At 42.4% G+C, this 20,590-nt stretch overlaps 1 protein-coding gene and 1 long non-coding RNA gene across 2 annotated transcripts in view; one reads left to right on the top strand and one right to left on the bottom strand.

The window, feature by feature from the left end:
* LOC120796745 overlaps positions 1-3,114 on the top strand; it is a 142,197-nt gene extending 139,083 nt beyond the window's left edge. The window contains exon 3 of the long non-coding RNA XR_005708417.1: positions 2,244-3,114. This is a non-coding gene — a long non-coding RNA (uncharacterized LOC120796745). The remainder of the gene's footprint in view (positions 1-2,243) is intronic.
* cdh11 (cadherin 11, type 2, OB-cadherin (osteoblast)) overlaps positions 1-17,740 on the bottom strand; it is an 87,766-nt gene extending 70,026 nt beyond the window's left edge. Inside the window, exon 1 of the mRNA XM_040139769.1 lies at positions 17,214-17,740. The gene's annotated coding sequence lies outside the window, so the exon portion shown is untranslated. The remainder of the gene's footprint in view (positions 1-17,213) is intronic.
* Positions 17,741-20,590: the final 2,850 nt, after the last annotated feature.

Here is a 20,590-nt window from a genome sequence, read left to right as displayed (position 1 = left end):
TGAGTGTGGCAGGCCTGGTTGGTGTGTCTTTGTGTGTCACTGCTTTAGTCTCAAAAACCCCCACCCAATACCCTCATTTCACTCACACACACACACGCACACGCACACGCACGCACACACTCTCTTAAACATACAAATTCAAAAGGCCGGAGAACTTTTAAAGAGTCATGCCAGATGTTCAAGTTTCGTATTCATACAACAACATCCTCTCCTTCTCATTTTCCTTCCCTGTCTCCCTTTTCTGCTATCTTGTCCTGTTTCCTCCTTTTTCTCACTCATCTGGCCTTTTATTCGTTTTTGTCAGCTTTTATAGAACCTCCTCTCCCTCCTCTCTTCATCTCACAGTTTCCCTCTACGATCCTTTTATTCATCTTTATTGCATCTAGAACATCTTTTTTTTCCCTTCTTATTTATTCCCCTTCCATTTTATTACAGTTCTGTTTTTATACTCTTTGTGTCAGTTGCATCCTCCCCTTTTCTCCTCCATTCTTAATTTGTTTGGATGTTCATAGACCATCTACTTCCTTTCCTTTCTTTTCGCTTTCCCCTTCCTTCTCCTTCTTCTCTCAGTTGCTCTCCTCTTTTTCCCTTTGCCTTGTCCCTTTACTGTCAGTGTGGCTCCATATACATTCATTCTCAGCTCAAGAAGCTGGAAACGTTAAAAGGAACAGTAGCTTTTTGCTATTGAAGGCATATTCATTCTCAATTATTTCCTAATAGTCTGGATATGACAGATGTTCCAAAGTTCTTTAAGATCTTAATCCTTCCTTTTCCACTCCACTCCATGTCTCACCCTCCTTACTGTTCATTTATTTTCATTCTTCAGGCTTTTCTTGTTTTAAATTACTTAACTGACTTTAGACTGTATTGATGGAGCCTCCACATCTTTCCCAAACCCTTTCTTTCTTCCTATCTTGCTTGAATTTGATGACATGTTTCTTTATTTACCATCTGCACCCCATTTTACCCCCCCCCCCCCCCCCCCTTTTTTTTTTTGGCATAATTTTTCGTTTCTTCCTTCCAGAGTCCCCACATCCTCCTCCTTCTACTCCCTCCATGTCATTCTCTCTCTGAGGCCTATTGATTCTCTACAGGGGCCTTTTTTCCCCTCTCTCAGCTGTCAGGAGATGGGATCTTCGTATGTCCCCAACCATGAGACACATTTTTATTTTTTTTCCCGTAAAACTCTTTGGAATACAGAGCACACACCCAGAAATACGTAAATATAAAATAGACGGGAGACAGAGAGAGATGATCAGGAAAGCAAGATAGGGAATAGACGAGAGGGACTGATTTACACACCTATCATTTTTAACGCCTCTTGGGGTTGAAAGCTGAGGCTACGTTTTATTATGGCACTAGTTTTATCTCTTTTCTTTCTCTAGTTTTCCCTCCTCAGATGTCTCTTTTTCTCGCTCACTCTTCTCTGACCATCCTTTATTTCATTTTCTCTCCCTGCATACAATTTTTCTTTCATATCTAAATTTCTCAGTTCTGTTTTAATCATTCAAAGTATTTCATTGCTGTGACTTCATAAGAAGCAATATCTTACACTGTCTCTTAACATCTCTCATGTAGTTTTTCACTGTAATACATCAGTGCAAGCTGGAAAACTAAAAAGCCACTGGTTTGGCGTGTTTTCCTTTCATCTCTCCATACAATTATTTGTATCTGATCTTAGCCCTCTTTTGTTTCCTTTCTTTTTTAGTCCAGCCATCTCTCCAGTCTCCACTGTCCATGTTGCATCCTCCAGACTTCCTTTCTTTTCCTTTCTCCATCCTTATAACCCTCCTTCCTGCCACACTTGCTCCTCAATCTGTCTATGCTCCCAGTCCTCCCTGACTGCCAGCCTCCATCCATTTGTCCCACCTTCTCTCCCGCCCATCCCTCCGAGTATTGATCTAGCTGTCCATGATATGTCATGGTGATTGACAGCTACTAATTGGCTTAATCCCACCCTCGGGGGGCTTGTAGCTCTTTGGCCTATCTGGATACAGCTGTCCTATTGTCCAACAGCTGACACCGTGACCCTCGGGAGCCAGTGAAGGGTAGAAGAAAGAAGAGATACTGAGGTGGAGAGAGAAAGATACATACATTTAGAAGACACAAATTATATTTTCATTGGAGCAACATATAGTTGCTCAAATCTGATGAACACATTTAAGCAGATATTAAGTATAATTTCAACATATAAAGTTGGAGGAAGCACAGAATTTTTTTTCTTTCCTTTTTTCACTTGCCAGGATTGCCAACTTCTAAATGATGGTGAGGGGAAGAGTGCGCAGAGAGGCAGACATATCACAGTCAGACAGACAGAGTTGGATGGAGACCGCTGATACACTGGCAGCAGGTTTTCTTCAAGTGGACGGACAAATATCTGGCTCAAAGGTCAACACTTTTTCTGTCTGAAATAGATATGCATCAACAACCATGTAATAGTGTCCTTGACCGAGACAGTGAGTAGCTTAGGTTGTGATGGAAAAGAGAGGGAAAGGGAGAAAGAGGAACGGAGAGAGTCGCCTATGAGATGAAAGAAGCACCCCTAAGCAGACGCAGATTAGCTTTGCTCTATTGAGGAGGCAAGGGGCAGAACACAAGGTCTTACTGGATGCCACTAAGCCTTTCAAGACCACCCTTCAGCCTGGGATGTACACCTCCCCCGTCCCATCCCATTTATCCAGTAACTGACACACACCGTTTACATACACATTAGCCCAGGGAGACCTTACTGGCCGAACATTCAGGCTCAAAGCCAGGTCATGATCTGTTCACCCAGAAGTCATTAGTCATTTTATAGCTTTGATGCAGTTTTTATTCACATTCATTGATAAAGTGCAATGATAGGTTTTATACCAGAGTACTCTGTGCGTCATCAAACGTTTTACCCCTTTGTAGGTAAAGGCCTCAGGATAGCTAATAGCTTCATTAATATTTAATACAGAGTTCTTCTGTTATGACAGCTGTTTAGTGTTGGACAATTTAAGCTGAAATAATTATAAAAATAGAATTTATGAAAACTAGGAAATAAAAAAAAATGGGAAAGAAATAAGCTAATATTTTGTTTCTGTCGTACTTTAAAAGAGGAAGCTAGAATATGTTTTGCTATATGTTTGGATTCTCGATTGATTTGACCTTTGATCCTGTGGCTAATAAACCAAATACAACATTTCATGAAATAAATCCTTGAAGGGCTTCATTTCAACATTGTATTGATCTGTATTTGATGTTTGTGCTTGTGGAGTTTGGCTTGAAAATATACACCATTTTAAGCAAATGTCTTGACAGACACAGATTTTTTTTTTTTTCCCCCCAAATGTCTAATAACTTATTTTGGAATGAACACAGGGAAGGTGAATGAGTTATGGTGAATCGACTGGAACAGGGTAAGGTAAGAGGGAGGAATCTATCAGCAACGTCGCGGACCATTACACCTACCATGCATGTGTAATGACCCTAATTACCCCTCTGAATTGCCATCTCCCACCTCTCACCCACAAACTACCCAAGAAACACTCGACTCAGTGACAAACTGGAGGACACAAGGGTCATTGTACTAAAACAGCCTCCCCTGCAAAAAAGATCCCCTCTGCTTTCTCCCTCCATTCTCATCTCCCTCCCCATTTTCTGTTTTCCAAATCAATGCATGGACGCCCTGGATACTTGATAATAACCCCCCTTCCTCCACCCCCATTTAGTTGTTGAAACCAAGTTCCCTCCCTTCTTTCTCCAGGTTGACACAGAGAGCCCTTTGTTATGCTGAGCTGCAATCACATACTTCAATGCGCCTGCACTTCCCTGTAGCCCAAGACCCACAGATAAATCGCATATCTCAACAAAGCTGCAAAAGTAGTACTTATTGCCACAAGTCCCCAAATCTAATGTATGTTTGTCTAGGGACAACCATATGAGAAAGTGTCAAGAGTTAGCAGTAGAACAATCATTTTGAAATAGGATCAATATATATATATATTTTTTATTTATTTATTTTTTTACATTCTGCAAAAATGGTTTAGAAAATAATCCATTCTTCATGATATTGGGAGCTCCTTTGTATCCTTGAGAATCCCAAAACTTCTTTGTGAAAACTTGCAGTGCAGACTGTTTAAAGAAAAAAAAACTTATATGAAAATCACAGCTTGCAGTTCAGCGTTAACATTTCTGAGCCTGCGACTCAACACCAGCAGTACCAGAGGCACTGTGCAGTGAAGTGTCCTTAAGCAACTGAACCTGTTCCTCCCCACTCAGTGTAAGCTGCTTTGAATAAATGCATCAGATAAATACTGAATCTAAAGGATAAATAGAAAATGGAAATCCTCATAAATGAGGGGAGTTTTTCTCACCTCCATATGTCACAGCAAGATATTTTCTTTGATATATATTTCTTTTCATCTCAAGAGCGAAACCTGGTGACACGCAGCTCCTATTGCTATAAAGTGCTCTTAAAGATTGGTGTGTTGCCTTGTTGAATTCATATTAGCATCCTCTGTGAATAAAACATGAGGGCTATATATAAAAAGGTCAAAACAGCTGTCTAGACAAGCGGTGATCTGTTTACCACTTTTATGTCTGCCCCCGTACACACAAACATAACTGCACCCACATATATACACACCTTATACTGTTTCAACAGTATATTTGTAAGAACTTTCCAAATGCTAGATTGACTGCAAAAAACTCCTAATCCATACTGTATCCTTCAACATTAAAACTAAACTCAACCTAATGCATCTAAAAAAAAAAAATCTCAGAAGAATATTATTTTGAAGTACAACCTTGTCTGCACTTCCAGGGATTTTTCAGGTCTTTCTGTGCTCATCGAGACATTTGGTTCTCATAAAGATAAGAGCACAAGACAAGGTGTATGCTTAAACCTACACACACACACACGCACACACACGCACACACACACACACACACACACACACACACACACACACACAGCCCAGGGTGACCTTGCATATCTCACCTTTAGGTGACGCGGACACATGCAGACAGACTGCCTGAAATGACTTTTATTCGTTGTTGTAGTAATGCTCATGCTCTGGTGCACGGGCATGTGCATGTGCATACAAACACATGATGCACACTGACCTTGCATGGTCACCTTTAGCACTAGTATGTGAAAACACCCACATGCATGGGCACACTGGAGTGACACACACGCACGCCAGACTATGACCTTCTTTGGTCAACCTTGCCCCTAGAATATAAACAGTGTTGATGGCACTTGCTTTCATAACACCACAATAAAAATAAATGTGGCTAAGACAAATTTGATGTCACTACACATAAACACTGAAAACACATACAATGTAAGAAGATGGCTCAAAGCAACTGCTACTTCATTGGATATAAAAATAACTCCAACTGGATTATCTGTACACATTTCAAACAAATTGCAAATAATATCTATGTACAATATGATAAACATCCTGTATCTAACAAAAATCACTGTAAAATAGGCATTGCTTTGTTGATATTAGTAAATATTATTAGAAAAACAAAAACAAAAAAGCAACCTCAACCTTTCAAATCAGTTCAGTGAATTGCTTTTTTCCAGAGTTAAACATCCAGAATAAAATGTGTGTTCCTTCCTTTTGAATTTCAGGTGTAAATCATATTTCGCAAATGGATTAATGGCAATGTGAAGAGAAGTGTCAGTGTCAGGACAGTGGTGGATCTGCCTTGTATCAGTCCTCCCACTTCTCCCTATAAAGAGTTATGGCCTTCTATAGTGAAATAACAATAGTCCAGTTCTATATGAGGCTATATCTGTCGTTCATTGCTTCTCCTTTCATTAAAAAGGTCAATGCAGTCAAAGCTGCAACTGAACCCCAAAGAGACAGTAGAAGAGGGAGATAAAAACGGAGATAGAATGAAAAATTAGGACTATTAAGAAGAAGAGACACAGATAAAAGGTAAGAGAGAAACAAGTAGATATACCAACAAAACCTGAGAGGACTGATGACAAAATAAAAAAAAGCGAGTTTGTTTTATATAAGGGCTGCTCCATAAGTCTCTGAGTCATGGTCAGGGATTAAGGCATGGAGCGGGCAAAGAAATATACTGGAGTCAAGCCATTTGCATGGAAAGAAGTGAAATTAATACTGTCCTATGAGGAGGCAGCAGTCATATTCAATCATATTACACTAATATAAGTGTCACGGTCAATGAAGCATGGATAGAGAGAGGCAGAGGGAGAGAAAGAGGGAAAGAAAGCATAAGAAAGGGGAGGGAGATAGGAAAAAAGGGAGAGACATGAAAAGGAAGAAAGATGCAAAAAGTGTGGGAGGTAGTGAGAGTGATAGTGAAAAAATAAAGAAACACATACACACCGAGAAACAAATGGAAAGAGACAGAGGTCGGCAAATGGAGAGAGCTTATTATGGTAAAGAGGTCAGGCTTGCAGTAATACTCTGTCTTGTAGAAAAGAAAACTGTTTTCTGTGTGAATTATGTGTGTGTCAGAGTCCCATGTGAACTCTTAGCTCCCTTTCTCTCTGTGTGTGTGTGTGTGTGTGTGTGTGAATGTGAGTGAGCCATCATCTGCCACCACAGCATCACATCAGAGCGTACAAAGTGTGTGCCTTTTTTGACAGTGGTTATATAATCTCAAGGCTTCTTCTGTGTGAAGGTACACAGAAGACACACACTGATATCCTTCGAGCACACCTTCATATCTACAGAGCTGAATCAATAAGGGATCTGTTCACACAAGAAGTTCATGTGAGTTGCTCATTAGTAAACTTGCTCATTATGTGATGAGAAAATAGATAGATATCAGCCATGCATTCCTGCCTGATTTTTAATTAGCGAGCGTTATATAAAGTGATAATACAGAAATTAGCTGATAATTAATCTATATGTTATTGTCAGGTTTATTTTTGGAACTTTTTCAGGTTAGTAGCTGTGTTTAGTTCATCACTTGCACAATGGGGATGAATACAGAGGAGAGGAAGAAAAGGGGAGAGGCATATTGAAGAGGACAGGAGGAGATGAGAGGAGAGATAAGAGATGATAGGGGAGGGAGGGAGGAACGAGGAGAGAAGGAAGGAAGGAGAGGACGAGAGAGAAAGAGACAGGAGAGGATGAGAACTACTAGATAAGTCCCAGTGTGATCAAAGCATTACTTTGACATTAAGAGCAGGCCTTGCCAGCACGCTGACTGGTTAATGCTAGAAAGGCACACACACACACTTTGAAATGTTAAAATATGTGTGGCTAAGAAGCCTCTTTTAATATTTATCCAAGTGATACTGATGTACACACTAAGATCGACTGCATTTATGCCACCGGAAACATTTTAACCCCTTACGGTTTGGTCTCGTTGATGTCCAAAGATGGACCAAAACATGAACTCTGATTACCTGTCTAATGGCTCTGGTGTGCAGGTAAGACAGCGTGAACAACCCAATATCTAACACCTACCACCCCTACCATACCTCAATGCAAGTGAAAGAATAAGCTTCTACTTCTCTCAGTCAGGCTTTGATCACATGCACCGTACGCCAGCGGACGTCATAAATAATGTGGTGAGGGGAAAAAAAGTGGAGACCTTAAGAATGGAGATCAGGCTTCTTGTTTCCAGGGAGAAAGTTTATACAACTAGGTGCCGGAGCCCCTCCTCTCACCATGACATCGGACACCACACATCATGACAATCTGCCCTGCATTCTGCTCTCAAGCCACCGCATGTGTTAGGGGTATTCCTTCATGCAGCTATTTCTGCTGTGGCAAAACAAAGGGAAAATGTGCAGAGAGGGACATATGATAAATGTTCTTGGCCAGACGGAGGTCACAGTTACATGGTTTTTAGACTAGTGAGCCACCAGGATGCCACTTTTGTAGTTAAACTATGTATCGGTCTGTTTATCTGCATATCTCTTCATCCACCCCTACGATGCAGAGTCCTCTATCTAACCCTGCTCATAATCAGATAAGCTCTATGCAGCATTTGCTGTTTTGGCTGACCACTGAGGCTGGCTGTGTGTGTGTGTGTGTGTGTGTGTGTGTGTGTGTGTGTGTGTGTGTGTGTGTGTGTGTGTGTGTGTGTGTGTGTGTGTGTGTGTGTGTGTGTGTGTGTGTGTGTGTGTGTGTGTGCGTGTGCGTGTGTGCGCGTAGCCCGAGACAGAGTGTCCAGGTTTTGCTTTCTATATCAATGTGTGCGTCTGTGTCAGCACGTGTGTTGCAAAATAAATTTTGTTAACAGGTGATACACACCTGTTTGGAACAGATCTGTCAGCCTGCTAACATGCACAGGGCACACACACACACACACACACACACACACATTATCACACAGTATGAATACACACGCTATTCAAAAAGAAACTCTCACACACACAAACACACACTGTGCCTTGAGGCCATAACCGCCTGTCCATAGAGTTCACCTTTACAAACGTGTTCCATCAGCAAAATTATCTTGCTACAATTAACATAACCATGTTAATTATGATAATCAACAACACCGTCTGCAAATACGCACTCAAACCTGTGTGTGTGTGTGTGTGTGCGTGCGTGCGTGCGTGTTTCAGAGTGTGTGCGGCACATACTGGCAAGCTTCACCGCAGAGAAATGCTAGAGGGAGCGACAGAAGGATGAAGGTGACAGAGAGAAAGAGATTATAATCAAGAGTTTTATCAATAGTGAAAATAAACTTTGGTTCTAGTTCTAATGTGAATCAGAGAGAAGAATGAAGAAGAGGATGCCAGGAGAAAGACAGGAGAATCACAGTTAGAGTAAGTGAGATGAGACAGTTATGATTGACCACTCCACTGTGGGCTCCAAAAAGAAAATGAACACACACATACACAAACATACACACACACACACACTGTTAATTATTATCCTGAATAATGAGAAGCAAACGACTCATTAAATATCTCCTTGACCCGCATGCAGAAACTAGCCCCTCTTGCCTTCATCCTTTCTTTCTCACTGACTCTTCTGTACCTCATATAAAAATCTGTCAAACCGGAAGCCTTTTCAGCCGTGAATTATTAATTGGCATTAAAGCAAACGCAAAAATCCTCACTGACCCCTATCCGGAGCATTTGTGTACCAAACTAACGGAAGAATGGAAAGAAAACCTCCTAAAATTCATACGTGAGATGAACCTTGTTCTTGACCTTCATCCCATATGCTTTGCCTTTCTCTCTCCTCCTCTCCTTCACTGTTTGTCAGTGTCATTCCCTGCTGTCTACCAGAGCAGAAATGCCGTTAAAGTTGGCTGTTGGAAAAAAACAAAAAAAACAAAAACAAAACAGCCCTGTGTGTGTGTGTGTGTGTGTGTGTGTGTGTGTGTGTGTGTGTGTGTGTGTGTGTGTGTGTGTGTGTGTGTGTGTGTGTGTGTGTGTGTGTGTGTGTCTGTGTGTGTGTGTGTGTGTGTGTGTGTGTGTGTGTGTGTGTGTGTGTGTGTGTGTGTGTGTGTGTGTGTGTGTGTGTGTGTGTGTGTGTGTGTGTGTGTGTGTGTGTGTGTGTGTGTGTGTGTGTGTGTGTGTGTGTGTGTGTGTGTGTGTGTGTGTGTGTGTGTGTGTGTGTGTGTGTGTGTGTGTGTGTGTGTGTGTGTGTGTGTGTGTGTGTGTGTGTGTGTGTGTGTGTGTGTGTGTGTGTGTGTGTGTGTGTGTGTGTGTGTGTGTGTGTGTGTGTGTGTGTGTGTGTGTGTGTGTGTGTGTGTGTGTGTGTGTGTGTGTGTGTGTGTGTGTGTGTGTGTGTGTGTGTGTGTGTGTGTGTGTGTGTGTGTGTGTGTGTGTGTGTGTGTGTGTGTGTGTGTGTGTGTGTGTGTGTGTGTGTGTGTGTGTGTGTGTGTGTGTGTGTGTGTGTGTGTGTGTGTGTGTGTGTGTGTGTGTGTGTGTGTGTGTGTGTGTGTGTGTGTGTGTGTGTGTGTGTGTGTGTGTGTGTGTGTGTGTGTGTGTGTGTGTGTGTGTGTGTGTGTGTGTGTGTGTGTGTGTGTGTGTGTGTGTGTGTGTGTGTGTGTGTGTGTGTGTGTGTGTGTGTGTGTGTGTGTGTGTGTGTGTGTGTGTGTGTGTGTGTGTGTGTGTGTGTGTGTGTGTGTGTGTGTGTGTGTGTGTGTGTGTGTGTGTGTGTGTGTGTGTGTGTGTGTGTGTGTGTGTGTGTGTGTGTGTGTGTGTGTGTGTGTGTGTGTGTGTGTGTGTGTGTGTGTGTGTGTGTGTGTGTGTGTGTGTGTGTGTGTGTGTGTGTGTGTGTGTGTGTGTGTGTGTGTGTGTGTGTGTGTGTGTGTGTGTGTGTGTGTGTGTGTGTGTGTGTGTGTGTGTGTGTGTGTGTGTGTGTGTGTGTGTGTGTGTGTGTGTGTGTGTGTGTGTGTGTGTGTGTGTGTGTGTGTGTGTGTGTGTGTGTGTGTGTGTGTGTGTGTGTGTGTGTGTGTGTGTGTGTGTGTGTGTGTGTGTGTGTGTGTGTGTGTGTGTGTGTGTGTGTGTGTGTGTGTGTGTGTGTGTGTGTGTGTGTGTGTGTGTGTGTGTGTGTGTGTGTGTGTGTGTGTGTGTGTGTGTGTGTGTGTGTGTGTGTGTGTGTGTGTGTGTGTGTGTGTGTGTGTGTGTGTGTGTGTGTGTGTGTGTGTGTGTGTGTGTGTGTGTGTGTGTGTGTGTGTGTGTGTGTGTGTGTGTGTGTGTGTGTGTGTGTGTGTGTGTGTGTGTGTGTGTGTGTGTGTGTGTGTGTGTGTGTGTGTGTGTGTGTGTGTGTGTGTGTGTGTGTGTGTGTGTGTGTGTGTGTGTGTGTGTGTGTGTGTGTGTGTGTGTGTGTGTGTGTGTGTGTGTGTGTGTGTGTGTGTGTGTGTGTGTGTGTGTGTGTGTGTGTGTGTGTGTGTGTGTGTGTGTGTGTGTGTGTGTGTGTGTGTGTGTGTGTGTGTGTGTGTGTGTGTGTGTGTGTGTGTGTGTGTGTGTGTGTGTGTGTGTGTGTGTGTGTGTGTGTGTGTGTGTGTGTGTGTGTGTGTGTGTGTGTGTGTGTGTGTGTGTGTGTGTGTGTGTGTGTGTGTGTGTGTGTGTGTGTGTGTGTGTGTGTGTGTGTGTGTGTGTGTGTGTGTGTGTGTGTGTGTGTGTGTGTGTGTGTGTGTGTGTGTGTGTGTGTGTGTGTGTGTGTGTGTGTGCGTGACATAAACACAAGGTGCTCTGATCAATATCGCTATCTATCTGCAGTAATCAATTCTCATTCTGATCCGATCAGTACCCCTGTCAACACTGTATTCTGATCATCAATATTGAAATCGATGAAATCGCTCATTAATCCTGAATTAACATTGACCCAGGCTCCACCGTGATCACAATTACACCACAGCCTCATCATCCGGCAGTGAATCCCAACAACCTGTTCTGCACGCGCTCCTCTGTCTCATGTGCGTGAGAAAAGGTCACAATAACTGAAGAGCAATATTCAGCTGCTCCCGGAGAACCCCTCCATGTTCAAAACCAACACATTTCGGCTACTGCGTCTGGTGTTCTGTTCCCTGGATGAATGCGACAAAAAGGAAATCAGTTTTAAAAGTGGAAATTTAATAGATGCCAGATTGTTTCTGTGCCATCACTTGTCTTTGTTTAATTGCTCTAAGTGGTGTCCTTGTTGTTTTCTGGTATTATGTGTGGCACTGTTTCCTGTCTCCAAGTCCGTATGTGCATCTATCCAGTTTAAGCCAGCACAATTTAAATGACTACAATGTGACTTTGGTCATCAAGTAATGAGAGCGCGGGACAGATTCATGAATCACGCTGGTTTATTTCTGTGCCCAAAAATGAAAAGCATTTTCCAGTGCACTAAATTTGGCTTGATATTGAATTTTTTTTTTCTTTGTCATTTTCAGGGTTAATTCAATTTGGGCATGCATTAGGTTTGAGGGCAGGGAAATACCCCCTTGATAGGTCACAGATAGACAGATAGATGTTGGAAAGACTTTGGTAAGACTTCTTCTATTTGACAGAAGTTATCCCAGATGATTTAAACTCTCGCTTGGACTGAAAGATAACGCTGATGCTGTTCTCAGCTGTTGTATGGTTTAAGGATATACAATCACAAAAATAGGATGTTCTCACAAAGTTAGCGAACTGAAGAATGACTTTAAAATGTCAGTCTATGGCCACATTTGGACAAAAAGACAGTTTTCGGGTAAATAATGATAATGAATGGCTGAGTACACACAGTATATCTTTTACAGTCATGTTTGTCATGTGTTGAACTTGGGTAATTTAACTTCTCCAGTTCGTGCACTATAACTTTCATGTCACTGGAATGTTGAACACTTTAGCAGTAATTGAAACCACATGAGCAGAAGAAAAAAAAAAGGAAAAAAGAAAAGGAAAACATAAAAACTCGATGCTTAAAGGCAAAGGAAACTAAACCCGGGGGCATTATATTGCGGGAACTGTGTCAACAACAATGAGCCACCTGTACTGTTTCAGTCCTCCTCACATGCACCAATACCCAGGAAATCATTCCCCCACCCACCTTAGCCCACGTTAAATGCAGACAAATCAGCCACTGTCTTTTTTTTCTCTAGGGGGTACGTGAAAGGATTAGAGGTCAAAAACACTAATTACTGACTCTGTCATTTAATCTGGTTGAGACTGGAGATTAGAGTTATAATCCCATCCTGTTGCCAGAGGAAATTATAAATCAGTGTAACATCTACCTGGCTTCCTTTCATTTTGTCTTCAATAGACAGGGAGAAAGGAACGGGGAAAAAAAGAAGTTGAATAGCTGAAGGAGAACTGTAGAGTTGAGACGTACAAAAAAAAAAAAAAGAAAGAAGGCTGAAGTGTAACCAGTTTTCTGTCAGACTGACTCTACTTTCTGTCACACCTGTGGACCCAGGGACTAGAGGAATAGAACAGTGCAGAGGCAAAAGAGAAGCCAAGTCAATTTCCCCCTTTCTTTACCGCCGTTTCCCTTTTTCTTTCTCTTGCTCCCTCCCTCTCTCTCCCCGGGAGGTAATGCAAATCTGAAGGTAACAGAAGCCAGTCACAGTGGACATGCTTATCCAGACCAGACTTGTGCTGCGTGTGCGCGTGCGAGTGTGCGTGTGCGTGTGTGCGTGTGTGTGTGTGTGTGTGTGTGTGTTTTGGGGCGTGCAGATTGAATCCTGTGTCCCTGGGGAGCCTAACTACCTCTCCATCTCTTTGACTGGCTCCCTAAGAGAGAGACAGAGTGAGAGAAGGAAAAACAGAGATAGGGAAAGAGTTAGAAAAAGCAGAAAGAGGGGAAAAAAAGAGTAGAGCAGAGTAGTCGTCGCTGCAGCAAAGCCCAACAGCTCCCTCTGTCGTCGCCTAGGAAAGGTCGAGTGCCTCTCTCTCATCTCTTTCCCCCTTTACTTTTCTTTCGGTCTTCTTTTTGAAATCTGTCTCCTCGTATGCAACATCTCCCTCTTTTCTTGCTTTCTAACCTCTCTTTTTTCCCCCTGTTTCGCAGTTTCAAAGAAACTAGTTTACAATACCACGACTTAAGAGAATGAGCAGCTGGCACCTAATTAAATATAAATACAGTGATTACAGTGTAATAAATTAATCCCTCTATGTTGCTGCCTCCCTGGTGAGCTATGTCAGCAGTGTTTGCAGTCGGTTGCTTTTTAAACTCATTCCAGTAGATTTTTTTTTTTTCTTCAAATTCAACCCTGCACATTTTAAGAATGTGGAATCAACACAAATTTGGCCATTACATCTTTAAAAGTGGTTTATGGCAAGTCAAAGCCAGATTTGTGGGTAAAAACCATCACACAAGCCTGTCATGTATGTAAAACATAACCCTCACCTGCATGTTTTTTTTTCTAAAGAGAAAGAACAGACAGAAGAAAAGAGAGGAAGGACTACGACTAAATTCAATCTGGGATTATAGCTATGAACCTGGACTAAGATCAGAGTCACTTGATCTTTTATAGACAGAACAGGTGACTCTGTGCTATTGTGCACTTACTATAATGTCCCCACAAACATTATGTAATCTGTAAACTTAATTGGAGTGTGCATCTTAACTTGAATACAGCAGCATTCATTGGCCTAGTTGTGTCTTTTCAAACGTTGCTGAAGGACACAGATTTCTTTCTGCTGGCTGCTCTTATGTTCACAGATTTAATTATATCTTTACAAACTATAGGGAACACAGCCATGAGGAAGGATATTTCCATTGCCACGTCCTGAAACGGCTTTGACGAAGCCAACGAATCTGACGACATTTCTGTGTCAGTTTCTGTGCAATTTCTTGGCTGAACATCAGTGAAAAATCTGATACCTCACCCACCCTGCTTTCATCTGTCATCCAAGCCAGGTTTCTGTATACAACTCACCCTAAATAGCACAAAGATGTACCGGTACAAGGGAATTCTGTGTTTCTGTCCTGCTTTTAAAGTATACAATCGCTTTCCCAGACATAAAACCACACTTTTGCAGGAACTGAAAAGGGAGTTATGTTCGCTCCTGAGACAGCGAAGTGAAGACAGGCATTTTCTAGCTGCGGGTCTCGTTTCAGCTCAGACAGCAGTAGCTCTTATTAAAAGAGTGAGACGAAATACACTGCTGATAGAAGTCATGCTGCCCTCCTCTCTTCCCCCGCCTCCTCCTCACATCCTGATAGGAGTCATGCTCTTTTCTTCTCAGCTCTGCTCCTCCGATCGCCTTCCCTGTTGTTTCTCCTTTCGACTCCTCTCTACACCCCATCTTCTCTGCAGAGCACATCCTTTCTCCCCTCGTTTTCTCTTGTCTCTCCTCTCCTCTACCCAGAGTGAATAACTACGCGCCTGATAAACTGTATAGCTAGAAGAATTAATTAGGGAATTAAGCAAATATCCAAAAGCACAAATCGGGCGATACTTTGGTGCTATTTACAAAAAAACATTTTGTGGAGCCGCAGTGCGAAGGCTCTGATGTTAAACCCATTCTTTTCTTGTGATAAGTCTTTTAAGTAGCCACAATATAAACTTTCAGAACTAAAAAGGAGGGGGGGGGTTCTGCTTTTCTTCTCTGCAATGTCGACTCGTCTGTAGGCTAATTAGCAAAATGCAGGCTGCAAAAATAAACAGTGAAATGCTGTCTGAAAGTAACCACATACTAAGGAAATGCGGAGGAAAACATTGTTGCTACACTGGAAACTTGCAAAGTGTCAAAAAAGGTTTTTGCCTGTGAGGATGTAAGTCAAGAAGTTACAAACCCTTTTTTTCCCCTTTAAACAAACTGGAGCTAGTGCCTCTGAAGGATCTCTCTGTGTGCATCTCTCTGGTGGATGCAGACTTTTTTTTTTTTTAAAGGCACCACAAGAAACAGCAGTGGAAACCAGCTAAGCCTGACTGATAAGGACCCCCTATACCCCCTAACAAAATACAACAATAACAAATGATTTTCATCAATGGCTCCCACAAGACTGAAGAGTACATAGTGAGTCAGACAGAGTGGGGTGAGGAGAGATGGAGAGACCTGGGGAGAAGGAGAGGAGGAGGAGAGTGTGGAGAAAGAGGGGGTAGATGAGATGCAAAGGGGGGAGAGCGGTGGAGGAGTTGGGGGAGAGAGGGGAGACATCTCATAGCGCAACAGTGTGGGAGACAGAAGGAGAGAGAGGTGGAGAGTGAGAGGGAGAGAGATTATTGCCTGCTTGAGAGCAGCAATCTTGAGCTGTGCCATGAATACCAAAGACTGTACAGCCCTACAGTCAACGCCTCTCTCTCTCTCCCTGCTCCCCCACTGAAAACGCAGCGGAATTGCAGCTGCCCAAATTATACACCAATATCTCACTTACTCTCCGTTAAAAACGACTCGGCAGCGACTCAGGACTCCGTCCATACATGATTATCGACATCAGACCCGCACACACAGAGACTCGTACAGCAAGGACACATTTTCGCTAAGATTTCAGTAGATGTCTATGCAACAATTAAAACGATGATCAAATGTGGCCCTACAGGGACGATCAGCCAAACGCACGGACCTAATTGAGTGCAGAATGAGCCTGAACGAGCCTACGGGCAAGTTGGCTGTATGCAATTTTTATGCAGTTTCACCGGCACTGGCGCACTCGGAAAGGGCAAGGACGCGGCTCTGGTGGAAGTATTCAAATGGACTGAATACTAAACCGTGTGGGGTCTTCAGGGATTCGCATTTCAGGATCTTAATTCCACAAAGCGATAATGGACGCTGCGCAGAGCAGTCCATGTGAAAGATCAACCCCGTCTCAGACTAAGAAAGAAACAGAAACAGATAGAGAGGTTATGGTTGATCATTTAAACTGTAACATAGCTAAGATGTATTGACTGAACGGGAGATGGGAAGTGGGGTGAAATACGCTTTCTGGGAGAAATAGGCCTAAACGCCAGAATAAATGCAAATATAACTGTCACTCCAAAAAGTCACGACTGTTTATCTCTTTATATTTATTGGAATGATTGAGTAAATAATTTCCTTCCGTGGCTGATGTGATCTGAACGTTAAGCACACACACACACACACACACACACACACACACACACCAAACCTACGTTGACGGTGATCCAAAGAAAAGTTGTGCGTCGTCGCTGCGCGGATCCGCCGTTAGGCACCGAGACAGCGAAACAGAGCCTGCACCGAGATTAGCCACTATACGTGGCCAGGCACACACACACACACACACACACACACACACACACACACACACACACACACACACACACACAGAGTCAAAGGCTCACACAAACGCTCACTTGCAGACGCGCACGCACACACCAAACGATCGCCAATATGCAGGCACACACTGCGCTGGAAAGGTGAAAAATACTGGCAGTGTGATGTGGAAACCGCACAAATCCAACCGTCATCCAGTGGTCCCTAGGACCGAAGAAAGTCTGCACTGTAACAGCCAGCGACACGACACATACACCCAAGTCTTCACATTTTGTTACCATCGCTAATGCGCAAAGGCTCGGAGGGGGTTTTCGTACCGTACTCCTTATTTGCTCAAACATTACGAAGACCGACATCCTCTCACAGTGAACTTTTTAAGATGCAAAGCATATGCAGTGACTGTGTGACAACACAGTGTTTGGATTCATCCAGAGTCTAACCTCAATCTCCCCAGAATCCCGGGAACCGAAACATTTCACTCGGTTCTTTCTCGCCCGTTTTACGCTCTGTAAAGGCTCAGAAAGAGACGCACGGACAGCGAGGAGAGAGAAACAGACTGGGGGGGTTTGAATGTTGCTGTGCTGAGGTGACAACGGCAAAATCCCAGTCCATAAACTCGAGAGGTCCTTACCTTGGAAGTGAGAGACTCCGTGCGCAGCCCGTCTCTCCGAGGAAATTCCCCCAATACATACAGGCCAGTTGAAAACGCTCACTTCTGCCAACTATTATTGCTTCTTATATCAGATGTCCAACACATCCACTGATTGAAACCCCGGTTTTTCTGTTTGCGTGCGCTTGGAGAGGGGGGGGTGAAAAAAACAACTATGCAGAGCCAAGTCGGTTCTCCTCGGATCATAAATGTTCTTTCTCCTCTTTTTTTATCCGCCGGAGCGCAGAGTTAAAAAACAAACAAAACCCAAATCAAACAAGCGGGGTTCAAAGATGAATAAAAAAAGAGAGGGCAAGCATGACAGACAGTGCAGTAGTGCGTCTTGATAAGGTTCCGAGATTGAAGTGATGAAGAGGAGTGGTGGTGGTGAGGAGGAGGAGTTGGGTGTCGGAGAGAGAAAAGAGGGAAAATCACCGTAGCATCCCTCCTTTCTTTGAGTAGGGTTTCAAATCCGGTACCGTCAGCGCCGTTTATCCGTCCTCCCTCCAAGAGCCTCGGAAACGGTGTGAGGGAAACTGAACGGGCGCGCAGCAGCACCAGAGAGAGAGAGAGAGAGAGCGAGAGAGAGAGAGAGAGAGAGAGAGAGAGAGAGAGATGTCGCTGCCGATGGAGGGCGTTGGAAACTAGACTAACCCTCTCGCTCCTCTCAATTTCTCTCCTCACTTTATATGGGCTTACTGTACTAAACGTATAGTATTTTTGTTATTAGGATATTATTTAAACAGCCTCTCATGGGACTGTGGGGATAAGTTGTGGCACCACAGAAGACAAATACAATCAAGTGCAATAAGAGACTTCTGACTTGCACATATCTCATAGAATAGTGTGGTGAACAATATATTTTATTTAAATTTATGTAAATGTCCCGGATAATGTTTGCAGAAAAAGCACTTGTGCTGAGTAAGATTAGAGTAAGACTCAGTAAGACATCATTTCCTCTTCACTGTGACACTGCAAGCTGTTTCAGATCAAAATCCAGACTGGGAGGTTGCAGCAGAAGAAGCCCTGCAGAAGAGGGTAAATGAATGCAACAGTTGCTCTTCCCCCATTGGCCGAAAGCAGCATCCAACTGCTCCCAGGGCAGGTTTAGATAGGCGGATAGAATCCCGCAGGCAGCCAACGAGAGGAGAGGAGGAGAGTGTGAGGGTGGGGCGGCTGTGGGAGACCCTTCTTTTCTGGGAGAGACAATTGGCTGAACAGAAGTCCCATTTAAAATATCCCCTGGCCAATGGAAAGAAAAAAAAAGAGATGGGGGGGAAAAAACTTGGAAAAATAAAATCTCATTATTTCAAGTCAGGTGGGACAGATGGTTTATGACTCACTTCATCCATAACTTTTAGAAGTAAAGCAACAGTTTTTATTTATTCATGTATTTATTCTATGTATGTTTGGCTCCATAGAAACGGGCTCATATAAATTTATCTTTACAGAACTGTCGCAGAAATGGATTATTGACTTTCAACCATATCCCATTACAACCCTGTGTCCTAGTAATTATGCATATATACTACTAAACTCTTATCCCGATTTCCCTGTTGTGGTGGCAATGTAATTGCTATTTAGATTATGTTCAGATGCAACTATTTTTTTATTTATCTTTTTTTTTTTAATGGAGCAGCAGAGTCTCTATGGGATTGATGATGGGGGTACAAAGCGCACGTCTGTGGTCAGGGTTAGGCAACAAAAGCACTTTAGTTAAGTTCCGGGAAAGATTGTGGTTTTAGATAAATGTAAATAAACATTTTGTGTATGAAGTCACTGTGAACTTCTTCTGTATTAAACCAGACCACATTCTTTCCCTAACCTTAACCAGTGATGTGAGAGCCTGAACATAACCATGAAAAATTTTAGCAATGCTGTAGTCACTGCAACTCGATATTGTCCTGTAAAATCAGATATTTTGGTGGAAAAAAAAAAAATGTTTGGGAACATATGTTCAGTAACAATGTATTTGCAACTTGCCAAATGAGTAAATTAACAACATTTCCTCGGTATGTCAGTAGAAAACATAATCTGGTCAAAGTTACGTTTCCTTCAAAACATATTTGGTGTTGTAAATAAGACATCAAGTTGGACAATGGAACCAGCAGAGCTCAGGAAATGCTCCTCGAAGTAGTAAGGAAGGAGGGTAACTTGATTAAAATGCAAATGAGTTGCTGATTGTGTTGGTGTGTTACAGTAGCATCAAGTGAAAATAATATCTTTGACAATATAGTCTATTTTGGCAATGGTAGCTTGAATTTTGCGATTTTTCCCTTGAGTTTTCATATTATTGATGTTTTCATAATCCAAATAGTAAAAAAAAAAAATAATAATTTTAAAGTTTTCCATTCCCACTTTTTGTCTGAAGATAATTTCAAACATTTTTATCTTTCTCAGAAGCAAGCAGATAGCCTATTGTTTTGTCAAAAAGTGCATTGTAACGATTTCAAAGTTAAACATGTACACGTTGTATCATTGTATATGACAGGTGTACGATTGGAAAATGATGCACTGTGGTTTAATTAGTAGTTAACAGACACATCGGAGCTATTTTTGACCAACAACTACTGGGGCCCAGTGGCTGCAAAACCCAGCTGACTTTTGGATGTACTGGTGACTAGTTAGTTAACTAAGAATTTAAAACAAGTAAATCGTGCTGTTGTTGCCTTTTATAGAAACCTTGCTGTGACACAAACTGCAGCCCAAACTGCAGCTCGCTTGGGTGCCATGGTGAAAAAATTTCAAGAAACCTATTTCATAAGCAGCAAATTTCCGTAGGGCCCAAAGACCGTAGCACTCTTTTGTAAATTTCTGTATGTATTTTGGGCGTTGATGGCAGAGGTTTGAAAAGCTCTTATACAGTGCTCATTTGCCAGAGTTACAGCAGGGGCTTTAAATCAATGGGGAACATGATAATACACATTTTCATTATGGCATTCAGCATGCCTTTATTACTTTGGATGCAAAATGACATAATTAGATTAAGATAAAGGGCAGGTTGTCAAATGTAATTAGAGGGTATTTTTGGCCTCAATGAGTGAAGATGTGAACAACTGCAGCCCCTTTTGAACACAGTCTGTTTATTTAAGGGTGTCTGGTAGATGAATGGACCGGAAAACATTGGGTCTTCATTTTTTAAACCCTGTTTTTTTGTTGGGTTTTTTAAGGTATGGTTTGTAAGAGCATTTTTTGTGTAGATAAGAAAACAAACGTGACTCGACTTTATTTCTTAATTAAATTAAGTTTCTTACTTAAAATTCAAAATGTTCTATTAAACATTGAGTGAAAGTAATAATAGGCAAGAGGTCTGCTATACTTGGGGCGCTTATAGTACCACACAGCAGTGCCAAGCACTC

The sequence above is a fragment of the Xiphias gladius genome, chromosome 11 (genome assembly GCF_016859285.1).
Source record: "Xiphias gladius isolate SHS-SW01 ecotype Sanya breed wild chromosome 11, ASM1685928v1, whole genome shotgun sequence".
NCBI classification, from domain to species: Eukaryota; Metazoa; Chordata; class Actinopteri; order Istiophoriformes; family Xiphiidae; genus Xiphias; species Xiphias gladius.
This window is presented reverse-complemented; position numbering and strand designations above follow the sequence as displayed.